This window comes from Coloeus monedula (assembly GCF_965178545.1).
Source record: "Coloeus monedula genome assembly, contig: HAP1_SCAFFOLD_89, whole genome shotgun sequence".
NCBI lineage: Eukaryota > Metazoa > Chordata > Aves > Passeriformes > Corvidae > Coloeus > Coloeus monedula.
This window is the reverse complement of record NW_028120812.1, coordinates 85,678-96,886: the sequence shown is the minus strand read 5'-3', so window position 1 is coordinate 96,886 and position 11,209 is coordinate 85,678.

The following is an 11,209-nucleotide window of genomic DNA, read 5'->3' as shown; positions in this document are numbered from 1 at the left end:
TGCAAAGCGTTCATGTCATGGGAGGAGGAATTGATGCAGATTATCAAGGAGAGATCAAAGTAATTCTGTTAAATGATAATGAACAAGATTGGATTATTTAACTCCATGACAGGCCAGCACAATTATTGATATTGCAGTTTTATAAACAATTGTGCAAAAAGGAGATCCACCTCAAATGACCACTGTTGGTGGAGATAAAGGGTTTGGTTCCAGCAGTCCTAATAATGGAGCCCGAGTGTGGGTCCAGAGGCTCAATGGCCCTCCCGAGGCAGCTGAAGGAACAGCTCTGGGGAAAGACAGCACTGTTTGAATCCTGGAACTTGGGCAGAACGATGGGAATGTGTCCCTGCAGCCAAGTGTTCTGTGTGAGAACAAGGAGATGTTACAGGATATTGTTTTACAGATCCTGCCGGACCCAATCTCCCTGTTTGCCCCCCCGGCCCCTCTGGAAAATGCTCTGATCCACGGGGCTCCGTGTGAAGGCTGATGTGACACTGAGTGACTTCCACACGGATTCCAGCCAGGAGCCTGGGTGCCCCTCAGGGACTGGGACCCGGCACCTCTCCAGCCGAAGGGGAAAGGACCCACCAAGCCTTGTTACCCCCGACACCGCGGTAAAGCTGAACAGCAAAGGACCTTGGGGGCATTATTCTGCAATTAAAACGGTGCCAGCTCCATGGACAATGGAATTATTGTTCCTAACCCGAATGAGACTGAGGAAAAATATTGATGCCTCCCTTTAGGCTGCTTCAGCAACAACTGCGAGGAAGAGTTTGATGTTAAGAGAACATTTTCCACCCAAAGAGTGCCTTGGATTTCAGAAAGCCAAAGATTCTGGTTCACCCTGTGCCCCACATGCGCTGCCTCATCCTGTGGAGTTCACATTAACGAGCTAAATCGATTATTAGAAGAAGCAGCAAATGATACTGTTAAAATATCCAACAGCACATCCTGTGAGCTCCAACAAACACAAACGGGGGCTCTGCAGACCCGCATGGCCTTGCATTATCTGCTTGCTGGCCAAGGAGGAGCCTGGGCTATTCTAGGACAGGAATGCTGCACTGTTATCAGTGATGGGTTTGAAGTCCAACCGTCAGGAATCACCTCGATGGAAAGAGCAGTAGAAGAGTGGCAGAAAGAAGAAAATTCTCCTTGCTGGGATTGGCTTTGGGGCTGCCAAACTGGAGGCTGCTGCGAAATGCATTTGTGGCAGTCACTGTCATCACTGCAGTGTGAGCACTTGGTGTGTTATGATTCCATGTTAGAGCTGTTGTGACACTTTGTGCTGGGAAATGGAGCACTGAGATTTGTCCAAAAAGAGACACAGTCTCACGAAAAAAGGGGGATTTGATAAATAACAGAGAATAGCAACTAATGAGGCATGTTTTAAAAGGAATGTGAATTATAGCTCTGAGTGATGACTTTGAGCAGCACTTAATTGGAGAACAAGAGGTGCTGCCTTTATGCCTAATAGCTAAATCTAAGACTCCATTATTAGAAGAATTGTTATGAAGGTTGCAGTTCATCTCTAGGTCAAAGCACTGAGTGAAGTTCCAAGGCCTGAACACCAGGCCTGACTGAGGCCTGAACACCAGGCCCTGGGCCAAAGCTGACCTCCTGATGAACCTTCCAACCAACGGTTATATTTGTATCCCACTCATTAACTCATTAAAGTACAAAGTACTATTAACAATACGTTCTATGTACCTGTGCATTGGTGAAACACAGATTTACCTTTCTGTATTTAGAAACCGGACAAGGCCACATCTGGCCTTGTTTGGGGCTGTATGGTCAAAGTCAGCTCCCTTGGCTCCTCCTCGAGCCCTGGCCAGGCTTAGGAGGAAGCCCAGAGGAGGATGAAAGCAGATGTTCCCACACTGGAAGTGCTGTCAGTCTGTTTCTCCAGCACTGTCAAAGCTGGGCCCTCTCCCAGCGGGGTTGGAGCCTCAGCTGTGGCTGGAGGCTGCTGCAGGAATTCCCAGTGTCCGGGAGTGGCTCTCCAGTCCCTGGCTGGGACAGCTTCCCCCAGCTGATGGGTGGCTCTGGGTGATGGTAAAGTCTGAGGGGAACTGGGGCTGGATCTTGGTTAATCACTGCAGGCAATCTTTGGCACTGATGATTGGGGGCATTGCTGAGCTGCTCCTGCTGTGATTCTTTGCTAATGATGATGTGCTTTGCTGAGCTTATGCTTTTGTGACTTTTTGCAGATTTGCATTCTATAAATTGCACAATTCCTTCAGTTGGTGTCTGTGTCTTTGGTGCTGACCCTGCCCACCAGCAAAACAGGGCCCTGTCCTGCCTGAGTGTTACCTGGGAAGACAAAAACCCTCACTCGGAATGTCCCCCCTTCCTCCTTGTTCCCCCCACTTTATACACTGGCCATGATGTCCTGTGGTCTGGGATATGCCTGGGGTCAGTTGGGGTCACCTGTCCTGGCTGTGACCCCTGCCAAGCTCCCCCGCACCCCCAGCCCCTCCCCAGCGAGGCCGGACGAGGGGCAGGAAAGGCCTTGGCTCTGTGCAAGCTCAGCAAGAACAAAACCATCTCAGTGTGAGCAACGCTGTGCTCAGCACAGAGCCAAACACAGCCCCAGAGAAAGGCCTGGCAAGGAAATTCCCTCTGGCCCAGCCCACAGCAGCACCCCATGGCCACCCACCATCACCACGGCTCCACAGGTTCCTTTCCATGCCCCCAGCCCTGGCCACGGGACCTTGGGCCGGTGGCCACAGCAGCCGACTGTGGCCCAGGGCTCCGTGCCCGTGTCCATGGCAGCAGTGCCCGGCCACGGGCCCTGAGTGCAGGTGACCGTGCCAATGCCCATGGCAGCGGGGCCAAGTGTTGGTGTCCGTGGCACCAAAGTGAGGAACGGGTCCCTGTGGCCGCTGCCGTGGCACCTGAGGGCATCAGCGAGTGTCACTGCAATTGTAGCTGGCACCAGCCCCGGCACCGCTCTGTCCTGAGGGCTGCCATGGCAGCCGAGGGCAGCCACAGCTCTGCGGGCAAGTGGCCACGGAGCCTGACTGCAGCAATGGGGCCTGGGGGGGTTTCCAAGGGAACTGGAACTGCTGAGGGTTGCCATGGCATCCAACCCCCTGGGATGTCACACAGCCACCCTGGGATGTCACACAGCCATGCTGTGATGTCACAACCACTCAGTGATGTCATAGTCTGCTCTATGATGTCAGACCTCTGCCCTGTGATATCACAGCCTTATCTGCAATGTCACAGCTCACTCTGTGATGTCATAGCCACTCTGTGATGTCACAGCACCCATCTGTGATGTCACAGTTTTCTCTGTGATACCACACAGCTGTTCTGTGATGTCACAGCTGACTCTATAATGTCATACAGCCACCCTGTGATGTCACAGCCCACTCTGTGATGTCACAGCCTCTTCTGGGACAAACCAGCCCTACCTGTGACATCACACCAATACCCTGTGATGTCGCAGCCCACTCTGTGATGTCACACAGCCCCTTTCTGACATCACAGCTGCTCTGTGGGTCTGTGACACAGGCACAGAGGTGTTACCAAAACTTCAGTGAAACAAAACCTCCTCAGCACCAGCGCAGCACGAAGCAGCAGCATTCTTTATTGGGCCGGATGCACGAGGGGAGAGCCCCTCCCAAAGTCGTGTGTGCCGAGTTCAGGAATGTTCCTGTTTGCAGACTGTGTTTCACAGACACATTCCCAGATTGTCCAACAAGAAACACACACACACGATCATCATTGCCCCAAAATCATTGCAGATTTCCCCCACCCCTTTGCACATCCGTTCTTCTGCCCTGGGGGTCTCTTTGGGGGTCCCTGGGGGTCGCTGACCCCAAAGCCAGCCCTGACTGCCTGGTGAACTGGTGAAAGTTGGCACACCTGGGCTGGTTGCTGCCTACAGAATCAGCCCTGTGCGGTTCCATGGCCAGTGGCTTTTGGAGAAGAAGCATTGCATGAACCCAGCAGGTGCAAACGGTTTTTCATCTGGCAAATCTCCCCCCCTTGGAGGGCTGTGAAGCTTCTCTTCCCTTCAAGCCTTCGTAAGCCTCACTCTGCTCCTTTACTCACATCCCACGAGTTCCTCAGCTGCTTTCACAACCATGTTCTTTACACAGCTCAAAGCAAGTGTCATAAGCACAAGTATTGCTCTGATCCCAGTTAGACTTTGCAAAAGTGAGGCCAACCATCAGTCAGGGAAAATCCAAGTCCTCTAAATATTTTATCCAACCAGTTACTGTCTAACCCTCCCCTTAATTCCCTGCTGGATGCAGCAACCGATTTTATCCTCTCTCCCTGATCATCCAATCCAGCATCCCATTTGGAATGTGCACACAACAAGCGTTGCTGTTTTTCAAGAATCCACATACTCCCTGTCCATGTAGCAGCAATAGGGCTAAAGCTTTAATCAGTCCCTTGAGAGCCTTGGTCATTAACGACAGTTCATTAATGCTTCAAGGTACTTCTGTTTTTTCTAAGGTACTTTCCTTTTTCCACACTTGAGTCTCTGAGCGGTTTGTGCAGTCATGGTCTCCAATCCTCTGCTTTAATCAGTCCCCTGAGAGCTTTGTACTGACACATATGTATTGGCAGCCACTGCAGAATTCCCTGCAGCCGCCCCAGCAAAGGGGGAACCTTTGGTGCCCAGCCAGGCCGTGCCATGCCCAGCTCTGGCAGCATCCCCCTGGCTCTGGACTCACCTGCACACTGGCCGTGCAGCGTGTCTTTGGAGAAGGTGCCAGAATCAAAGTCCATCATCTTCAGCTGCCGCTGGCCAGCTCCAGGAAGAGGTTGTTGTCCTTGAGCTCGTCCTTGGTGGCTCCAGCAGCAGCAGCCCCACCTGGTACAGCTTCTCCAGGGGCTCCTTCTCCTTCCCTGGGGCCACACCAGGCTCTCAGGGTTCTGCCCAGGGCCCCAGCCATCAGTGAACCAGACAAGCAAAACCAGGGGGGATGGTGGCCACCAGTGCTTGCCAGAGCAGGCCTCCAGCTCAGCTGCAGCCCAAGAGCTGCGTGTTCCCTTCTGATGCTCCCTGCTCACAGCTACAGGCAGGACAAAAGAGTCTGCTTTGCTTTGCCACTGATTGCCAAGAGATGGGTGGGGCTGTTACCTGCCAGGCCCCTGGATCACACTGTGCCCGTGGCTCTCTGCCATCCTCTAGGGCACATGAACACCCTGCAGCCAAGGCTCACTGAAGAGCTCTTCCAAGGACGGCCTGGCCAAGGGCTGCATGGACAAGCACCTCTGAAGAACATCCTGGCACTCTGGGCACAGAAAGCAGAAACCACCAGGCAGCTGCAGAAGGATCCCGCCCGCTTTGCCCCCCGTTCCCGTGCCCAGGCCATGCTGGCTGTGCCCAGAGCTGTGCCTAAACTTGCCCATGGATTCTGTGCTTTGGAGGGCAGCAGGAGAGCAGGACATGTGCCACCTGCTCAGAGCTGCCAGAGCGGGATGCTCCTGAGCCCGCTGCTGCCTCCCAGCACTGCTATTCCCCCCGTGCTGCAGAGATGAGGGATCCACACAAAAGGAACCAGACCAGGAGCCCACACTTTCATTGCCTGCCAGAAATGGGTCTCATTTTGCTCTGCATTCCTTTCCTAGCAGGGGTTATCTATTAAAAACAAGAGAAAAAAGAAAAGAACCAGAAGAAGTATGAGAAAGAAAAACAAAACCCAAATGTGGAGTGAAAAGTCTTCTGCAGCTTTGGATTCAGAGGGAATTGATATTTTTTTAAAGAGAACGCAGTTATTTACCTTTGGTTTTGTTTCATTCAGTACTTACATTGTTTTCACTCCTTCCTTCCTTCCTTCCTTCCTTCCTTCCTTCCTTCCTTCCTTCCTTCCTTCCTTCCTTCCTTCCTTCCTTCCTTCCTTCCTTCCTTCCTTCCTTCCTTCCTTCCTTCCTTCCTTCCTTCCTTCCTTCCTTCCTTCCTTCCTTCCTTCCTTCCTTCCTTCCTTCCTTCCTTCCGAATTCCTTCCTTCCTTCCTTCCTTCCTTCCTTCCTTCCTTCCTTCCTTCCTTCCTTCCTTCCTTCCTTCCTTCCTTCCTTCCTTCCTTCCTTCCTTCCTTCCTTCCTTCCTTCCGAATTCCTTCCTTCCGAATTCCTTCCTTCCTTCCTTCCGAATTCCTTCCGAATTCCTTCCTTCCTTCCGAATTCCTTCCTTCCAAATTCCTTCCTTCCAAATTCCTTCCTTCCTTCCGAATTCCTTCCTTCCTTCCTTCCTTCCTTCCTTCCTTCCTTCCTTCCTTCCTTCCTTCCTTCCTTCCTTCCTTCCTTCCTTCCTTCCGAATTCCTTCCTTCCGAATTCCTTCCTTCCGAATTCCTTCCTTCCTTCCTTCCGAATTCCTTCCGAATTCCTTCCTTCCTTCCGAATTCCTTCCTTCCAAATTCCTTCCTTCCAAATTCCTTCCTTCCTTCCGAATTCCTTCCTTCCTTCCTTCCGAATTCCTTCCTTCCGAATTCCTTCCTTCCTTCCGAATTCCTTCCGAATTCCTTCCGAATTCCTTCCTTCCGAATTCCCTCCCTCCCTCCCAAGCTGCTTCTCACCCCATTGAAGTAGTGCAAAGCAACAGGATCGCCTCCCAGGTGCGGTCCTCTCACCCTCCCAAAAATATGGAGGACTTCACCACAGCCCCCCAACTTGCAGGGAGTTTATGGCACCTTCCCCAAATTCACTGCAACCTCCCAGAAGCCCCCTAGAGACCCCTATATTGTCAAAAAGCAGCAGGAGCCTCCCCAATCGCAGCTCCTGCTTTCCCTCCCTGGAGTGCCCCACTCCAAGTGCCCAAACCACCCCATCCCTCCCAAACTACATCCCACCCCAACAATGCCACCCCCATGCCATGCCATGCCATGCCATGCCATGCCATGCCATGCCATGCCACCCCTCCTGGACACCAATTCCCCTTCTGTGTTTCCTGACTCCCCACAGCCGGGCCTTGGGGCTGACGGATCGAGCCATTTGGGGCTGCCATCGACACATTGGGGCTGGCATTGAGTTGATTGGAGGCACCCGCTCAATCCCTCCATCCCAAATGGGAGCTTGGAACCTCTCCTCAGCCCTTGCTGTGCCCATGGGCTCACCTCAAGTCCCAAAATGAGAGCCACGGCCCCACAGGCCATTCAGAACCTCTCAACATTGCCAGAAACAGCAGCATCCTTCCCAAAATGGGCTCCCCGGCTCCCTGACAATAGGTCCCCCTTCCAAGTACCAGAGGCCCCCTCTCAGAACCCCTCCCAAAGCATTGGGGGGACCCCAAAACTGCCTCAGGAACGGGACATACCCTGACATCCCTTCAGGAATGGGGGATACCCCAGAACCCACTGAGGAACGGGGTCCCCCCGGCCTCATCATGCGCAGCCTTCAGCTGTCTCAGGCAGAGCCCATCCCGCCCTCAGCAGCCCCAGCCCAGCCCAGCCCAGCCCTCCTGGGCAGGAAGCCCCAATGGCCGAGCCGGCCTGGGACACTTGCAGGGATGCGGGGGCAGCCGCAGCTTCTGGGGCCAGCCTGTGCCAGGCCCTGAGCGCCCTGCCAGGGAACCATTGCTGCCCCACATCCCATCTCAGCCTGCCCTCGGGCAGCGGGAAGCCGTTCCCTGGGGCCCGGCCCCGCAGGCCCTTGGCAAGAGTCTCTCTCAGCCAGCAATTGCTGCTCCTCCCTGCTGCGGGGCCCAAGCTGCAAGTTGATTTTCTGCCGCTGGCCCCGGCCCAGCCCCGAGCCAGGGCCAGGACCTTGCCCTGGAGCTCTGCGGGCGCTGCCTTTGTGCGGCCGCGGCGCAGCGGCCGCAGCTCGGAGCTGCCCTTTGTGTCCCCGCCGGCAGCTGCCAGAGCTGGCCGGGGCCGGGCCAGGGCCGGGCCAGCCCCGGCCTTCCCGGCTCTGGGACACAGCGGCGGCAGCCCCAGCCTTCCAGCCCTGCACACGCTCCCACACAAGCCTCCAGAGCCGCGGCCACGCAACGCAACTGACCGGCCGCTGACCCCCCAGCCTGGCCTGATGGCCATTCCTCTGCCCACACCTCGGCCAAGCTCCCCTTGGCCACCTCCTGAGCCACAGTGCCACAGACAGCTACAGAGCTCTGCCCAGAGCTGGCAGGGAACGTTCATTCAACAGAAAAACCACCAAGAGAACTGCCCCCAGCAGAGCTGTTCCCTCCTGCAGTACTTACACCTGCACACCCACAGCCCCTGAGACTGCAAGCAATGAGCATTCCCTGGGCACATGTGCAGCCCAAGCAGCTCGAGGACAGCCTTGCAGCAGGACTGCTCTCAGCCAAGCCAAAAAGGCCCCTCTGGCAGCTGCAGGGCCATTGCAAAGGGCAAGGGCCAGAGCCTGGGCCCACGGTGGAGGAAAGGGCTCTGAATTCCCCTGCCCTGGCACCTCAACCCTGTTCCCAGGGTGCTTCCCACACAGGATTCCTCTGCAGGACTGTGGAAAGCTGAGAGGCAGCTCTGGCTTCTCCACTTTTCATGTGCTAAAGCTGCCTGGCAGAAGAAATGGAGGGACAGCTCTGGTGGCACAATCCCTCCCGGCCCAGGGCACAGCGCTGGGAAGGTCTTTCCGTGCCGAGGCTTTGCTGCGGCCAAGGAAAGCTCCTGGCTCAGGGTCACCTTTCCTGCTCGGCCAGACCCCCTGAGTGGCCCAGCAGCAGCAGAGAATTCCAGCACAGCCCTGGCATGGGCAGGGCGGCCCTGGGCGGGCTGCGGGAGCCGGCAGCGCCTGAGCTCAGAGCAGCTGAGCCCGGGGGCTCTTGGCCAAGGCCGAGGCCCAGCGAGCATGGAAAGGTGCTGGGGGGGATAATTCACCCCCCAGTGCGCTCCCAGTCACTCCCAGTATTCCCATGTCCATGGTCCCAGCGCTGCTCCCAGCCCTGATCCGTGGGGATGGGAATGTCCCGCTCCCTTCCCGGGGCAGGCTCACACCTGAGCCAGGTGTGCAGGGCAGGACCTTGCCCTGAGCCCAAGCCCTGTCCCCCCTGCAGGATCTGCTTCCCATCGGCTTCTTCCTCCTGCAGCCCCAAGCCCAGCTCGGTGCTGACCGAAGGGCGCTGGGCCGGGGTCATCCCCCGGCGGGGGCTGCGCACCCCCTCTGCCCCCTCCCCAAATTCCCTCCCGGGGCAGCAGGGGCTGGCTCAGGAGCCCTGTGGGCAGGGAAAAGGGGTGACACCGGGATGGGGGGGGGGGCACACACGCTCTGGGAGGACACACACAGCCTCTGGGGACCCCCCCTCACCTTCTCCCGCAGCGCCAGGGGGATGAACCCCAACACAGAGCCCCTGACCCACAGCAGCATCTTGGGGGGTGGGGTCTATTGGCTGCTTTGGGGTCTGGGGGAGAGGCCCTAAAACCGCCTCCCATGCCCACAGTCACTCCCAGACCCCTCAAACCACCCCACAGCTCCTGGCTAGCAACCCCCCCAACCACTCTCTGCATCATAAATGACCCCAAGAACCACAAAATTCTCTCCGAGCCACACAACCCAGCCAAGATCACCAAAACTCTCTCAGAGACCACCCCAAAAGGCCCCTCCAAGCACCACAAATGCCCTCAAGAGCCACAAAAGCCCGTCCCAGTCCCCCAAGGAGCCCCCAGACCCTCTCCACGCCCCCAGGACAGGCTCGGGGACAGGAACATCCACAGCCAGGAGCAGCTCAGGCACTTCAGCAGCGATTTGGGCACTTTGGAGGTCACACCCCAAAGGGCGAGACCCAGGCCAGTGACTGGGACAGACAACCAGAATTCCTGGAGAACGGACGGGCTCAGGTGGACACGTTCTGCCAGCACAACTATGAGATTGTGGCCCCAATCTGCCTGGCTTCATGGCTCCACAACACTCAGATCCTCCCAAATATTCCCCTGAACCCCAAATTCACCCCCAACTTCCGGTAAAATGGTGCCGCTTTAGATCTCTTTGCTTAATTTCTTTATTTTTACTCCAATTTTGGTTGTTTCAGTAGGATTAACACAGAAGTTACTTAGGCTGCAGAAGATCTCCAAGATCATCCAGGGTTGCTTGATACCACCAGAGAAAACAGTTGGACAGAGCAGATGAAAATTTTAGGGTGTAAAGGTAAAAAATCAGCTCTTGCCAATGAATTTCCAATGTTGATCTGAGTCCCGATGGATGTTCCTGCCCCTGCGTTCACCCAGGTGCCTCCAGGGATCCAGGAGAACATGGAGAGCACCAGCCAGGGGTCTTCCCAACACGGATCACAGGGAATGTGAGTCACCAGGGCTCTTCCCAATGTGGGTCCTCTGACGGGAGATGGAGTTGGAGCAGAGGACAAAGCTCTTGCCACAGTCGGGGCACTTGCAGGGCTTCCCTTAGCGGTGCCTCCGTTGGTGTTTGGTCAAGTGAGAGCTCGTGGAGAAACCCTTCCCACACTGGGGACACTCGTAGGGCCTCTCCCCGGTGTGGATGCACCGGTGGCTGACGAGGTGGGAGTTTTGCTTGAATCCCTTCCTGCAGTCGGGGCAGCAGAAGGGCCTTCCCTTCGCGTGAATCCGCTGGTGCAGGAGGAGACTGGAGCTGGTGTGAAACCTCTTCCCACACTTGGAACACTCGTAGGGCCTCTCCCCAGTGTGGATGCGCTGGTGGTTGATCAAGGAGGAACTCTCTGAGAAGCTCTTCCCACACTCAGGACACTCATAGGGCCTCTCCCTCGTGTGGATGCGCCGGTGGGTGACGAGGTGGGCATTTTGCTTGAAGCCCTTCTTGCAGTCGGGGCAGCGGAAGGGCCTCTCATCCGTGTGAATCCGCTCGTGCAGGAGGAGATTGGAGCTGGTCTGAAACCTCTTCCCACACTCGGGACACTCGTAGGGCCTCTTCCCGGTGTGGATGCGCCGGTGCCTGACGAGAGTGGAGTTTTGGTTGAAGCTCTTCCTGCAGTCGGGGCAGTGGAAGGGCCTCTCATCCGTGTGAATCCGCTGGTGCCGGAGGAGATTGGAGCTGGTCTGAAACCTCTTCCCACACTCAGGACACTCGTAGGGCCTCTCTCCTGTGTGGATCATCTGGTGGCGGATCACTTCAGAGCTGTACCTGAAGCTCTTCCCACATTCCCCACACTTGTGGGGCTTCTCCCCATTGTGAAGCTGCTCATGAACCACCAGCTCTGACCTCTGGCTGGATCTCCGGATGCCTTCCCTGCACAGGATGGGCCTTTCCTCCTCACAGCTCCCTAGGCTGCGTTTGCAGCCCCTCCTCCTGCGGGATCTCCGGGGCTTT